Source organism: Notolepis coatsorum, assembly GCF_963971535.1.
Source record: "Notolepis coatsorum genome assembly, chromosome: 5".
Classification (NCBI taxonomy): Eukaryota; Metazoa; Chordata; class Actinopteri; order Aulopiformes; family Paralepididae; genus Notolepis; species Notolepis coatsorum.
The window spans coordinates 130,434,895-130,439,737 of NC_140169.1; positions in this window are offsets into that span (position 1 = coordinate 130,434,895).

Consider the following 4,843-nt stretch of genomic DNA (forward strand, 5'->3'; position numbering starts at 1 on the left):
ACAGTAGGCTTATATTATTATAATGACTTGTTTTATTAGGAGATCGCAGATACTGTAAGCGCTGCCCTATAGTAGTAAGTCATACTGTAGAACGTACAGTACACATCTTAGCGTGACATCTTAACCCTTTCACTACCAACCTTCCGTAGTGTGGTTGTGAATGGGTTAACCCTTTGTCGTGTGGCAGTGAAAGGGTTAACCTTCTGTATTGTTGCAGTGAAAGGGTTAACCCTTTGGTAGTGTGGTAGTGAAAGGGTTAAGGCCACCACAGGGCGTACTGTGAGCGAACCGGACTCCGCAGAGGTCCGCGCGAAGCTCCACATTTTTTACGTGCAAACTTCCAACTAGGTTATTTAAGAGGAAACTTACGACAACGTTGGTGAATGTGGTCCATTGGCCTTATATATGTATTTACTTTTGATAGTTCCAAGTATAAATACTTTGCACAAGAAAAATATTTCATTGACTAACGTTTCCGCTGGTAGCACCGGTGCTACTGTACCAACTGTCTCAGTTGGTCGCACCAGCACATGATTTTGGTCGCACCCTCTTTTTTTGGTACAGCACGGTATTAATCAATGAGCTTGCATGCTGAATAGTTGTCTTCATTTGCATACCCTAGTCTTGCATTGATGTAAAGATTGACTCGAGACTTGATATTTGCAAAATATTTGAACCTGAAGATTACGTTTCTCTGCCGAGCAGTGGCTAATATAGGATGGTCATCTTCTATTATATAATTTCTCATAATTTTCAATAAGACAAAACACTAGAGTATATTATAGATTTATTCTCACTGCATATATATCTATCCATTCCACACCCATCTGTATTTACCTGCACATAATCCTTTTTACATATCTGTAGATAATCTATATCCTACTCTTACTACTTACGCTGCTGGCCAGTATGACCAGGGCCGCCTCAGGGGGTGTGCGAGCAGTGCGGTCGCACAGGGCCTCGCGGGAAGGGGGGCCTCGAATTTTTTTTTTTTTTTTTTTTTTTGCGAGGCCCCCCTTCCCGCGAGGCCCTTTTTCATCACAGACCTAAAATCTAGTTTTGCTTATATGCTTATATATTTCACATTAGACACGTTTGTAGAATGTGTCTGACTTGTTCCTGGATCTGCGGCTCTGCAGCAGACATACTCACTATTGGAGCTCTGGGGCTCTGCAGCAGACATACTATTGGTTTCAACGAAGGGAGGGGTTACATCATGTGTACGCCGGCGTGCGTCAGCTGCGTTTGACTATTTCGCCCGTGCAGCTTTGGAGGTTATGCTTAGTTATGCCAGCCAAGATGAAGAGGACGGTCATTCGGCAGATGGACTGAAGATGAAAGTTGTTGCATGTTAGACAGTTCAGTCAGGCTAGCCATGATAGCTACGTTATAATATCGAGTGCTAACGTGTGGTTCAGTCGGGATAGCCATGATGATGTCGGCTAGTAGCTAGCTTAGCTAAAGGCTAACTAGCGTTAGCTAACCTAGAGAGAGTGCGTGCAGCATTGTTATGCCAAGATGAAGAGGACGGTCATTCGGCAGATGAACTTCGTCAACTCCACGCGGTTGTCTCCATCCTCTTGGACGTTTGGTGAGTTTTTAATGCACTCTATTCTATTCCCGCCGTGGATATATCTCTCTCTCTCTCTCGGGAGCCAAACGGGCCGGCTAGCTGTTGTAGTAGCTAACGGTGTGTGGCCTGGTGTCAGTACCTGGCTAGTTACTAGGCAGTTAGCCTATTTAGCTGATGTCAGCCATTGGCTCCTTGCTACTTTGTTTTCTCTGGTATAGACCCTCTTCTCTTTGGATTTAAGTGTTGATCTTTGTCCTTTTGGATCTATGTATAATATTCATGTTGCCTTTGTGAAGTTATCTTTTCCTTCTGTTTTGTTCTTCCATTAAAAGTTGAATATCCTTTAGGGGCTCATCTTTGCTTATCTCTCTCATACATGCTCTCTCTCTAACACACACACACACACAGACATGCTCTCTCTCTCTAACACACAAACACACATGCTCTCTCTCTCTCTTTCTAACACACACAGACATGTTCTATATCTCTCTCTAACACACAAAATGACATGCTCTCTCTCTCTATATTTCTCTCTCTTTCTAACACACATATACATGCTCTCTCTCTAACACACACACACAAACAGACATGCTCTCTCTCTATCTCTCTCTTTCTAACACACACAGACATGCTCTATCTATCTCTCTCTCTTCAATTCAAATGGGCTTTATTTCACATTCTTGTATTTCTCCCAGTAGGTATGGGAGTTTTGAGTTATTGTCGATGTTTTCAAAGTATCTTTGGGTGTTTGCAATTTGTGGGAAGTATGTCTTTGTATAGTGGGCAGGTTGTTAAGAAGTGGAGCTCGGTTTCCACCTCATCTTGTGTGCAGTGGGTCTGTCTTCGCTTGGGAGCCAGGTCTGCCTATGGCGGCATTTCTCGATGGCTAGGCTGTGCTCGCTGAGTCTGTACCTAGTCAAGGATCTTCTTAGTATTGGGTTAGTCACAGTGCTCAGGTATTCTGCCACTGTGTACTCTCTGTTTAGGGCCAAATAGCATTTCAATTTGCTCTGGTTTTGGGTTGTTTCTTTCCAATGTGTCTCTCTCTCTCTCTCTCTGGCCTTGCTCTGGTGGAGGGTCAGGGGCATTGCCGGGTCTGTGCAGCGATAACACTGTATATTGACTGTAGAACGGGAGCTCTCTCTCGCTCTCTCTCTTGCTATATCGCGTTTAAATCTCGCACAGGGCCTCGCATTTCTCCCAGGCGGCCCTGAGTATGACTACTACCATACTGTCTCTACACCTGTATCACTGTACATACTACAACTCTGTACATACATCTGATTAACACTACACTCAGTAGTACTAATTTGTATATTTTGTACCCAGTTTAATCACCTGTACATTTTATATTGCTGTTGCACTTTACTGTTACATTTGCACTCTGGTTGGATGCCAAACCTATTTTTGTTGTACTGTACTTGTGCTGTATAATGACAATACATTTTAATCTAATCTAATCTAATTAATAATGACATGGAAGGCGGCTGGGTGGCGCAGCGGTCTAAGCGCTCGTCACCAACGCGTGAGATACCGGTATCGAATCCGGCTGTCAGCGTTGCCTCCGGCTTGGGCCGGCCGTCATACTGACTCAATTGGCAGAGTCAGTGGGAGGGAAGTCGATGGGTGGTAATCTGGACGTTGTGGACAGCGACTCCTACAGGTCGGTCAGGGCGCCTGCACAGCAAGGACAGGAGATGTCGAGGGTAGTGTGAGCCTCCCACACGTTACACCTCGCCAATGAGAGTCTGCGCTGGCAGGTGAAAAGAAGTGGCTGGCTGACTATGCATGTATCGGAGGGGACATGCGATAGATTCTTCAACACTCCCTACGACCGACCAGTGGGGGGCACATGCAAGCAACGATCAAGACAGGGGAGGGGGGAATTGGCACGACTAAATTGGGATGGGAGAAAAACTGAAAAAGAAGGAGAAAAAGTGGATAATAATGACATGGAAGCATATAGACCTAGGCCTAGGTTGGACAGTTTTGGAATTGACAGCCCTGTGTTTCATTCCACTGATCGCTCTAAAGTTGTTGCAGTAAATCTCTCTCTCTCTCTCTCTCTCTCTCTCTCTCTCTCTCTCTCTCTCTCTCTCTCTCTCTCTCTCTCTCTCTCTCTCTCCCTCCCTCTCACCGCCTCTAGCACAAGTATCCAGGGACGTGCACAGGACTTTAGAGGGGCAAGTGCTCAAAGGCTGAAAAGGGCACTAGGCCTGTGTGCGTGTGAAGCGAGCGTGTGTAGCACGCAAGCCCGATTTTTGGGGGGCCTTTTTGGGCGGGGGGCCCCCTTTTTATGCTTGTTGGGGGGTTTTGGTGATCAAATATTGAATATTGAACTATAATAATCAGTGCAGGAGCTCACTTATCCTTGAAAGACACTTTTATCACTGACTTAAAAGAACCATACATCTCCATAAATGTTCAGGGGGGAGGGAATAAGTGCTTACCCTACAGACCCCAAGAAGTGCTGTATATTCTGTATTGTTTAATATAAATGCATTTTTTATTCCAATCCCGATTTGTATTTGAGATTCCCAAATCCCATCGGACTTGACTTCTTCGTGTCCCTCAGTGAGTGTAATACCAGCATTCAACTGTATGCGCCACAGCGGTTTCTATCATCATCATCATCACCACCCACACTATGCATAAAATATATAGGTCCGCAGAGAGGTATGCTGAGGAGGCCGTGCAAACTGCAATGGAATACGGGGCATCTCTCACTCTTTACCTAATATTTTGATTCTATCCTATCCTTTTCAGTTCGAAGGGCAGTCTATATGGGCAACGGTAAAACTATATATTTTTTTTTAGCTCTTAGCATGCAACGTCCCACTTTGGCGACCCCTAGTGGCTCGGGGTGTGCATATTTTGTAATACAATATATATCGAATTGAAGGCTTATTTGTTGCCTGTCGATAGCGACAAAATCCGACAAAATCCGTTCAGCGGTTCTCAAGTTACATGCCAGTATTTGAGGCTTGTGCAAAGTACACGGTATTACGCAAAATACCACTCCCGACTCAGGCTGCAGTAGTTCCGTCAATCTAGATCCGATCTCGAAAATTATAGTGGATCGTTGTAGCCAATGAGTGTGGCTTCCAATGATACCCCATGTGGGGATGTATGAATCAGGGATCTAGGTGACAAACAAAATTCTTTAACAGGAAGAGAAAAACAGCCAAATGAATTGAAGTCTATGAGAAAACTGAGTTTTTCTTTGTACACAGTTTACCCAAATCACTCCTAATCACTCATTTCTGAATG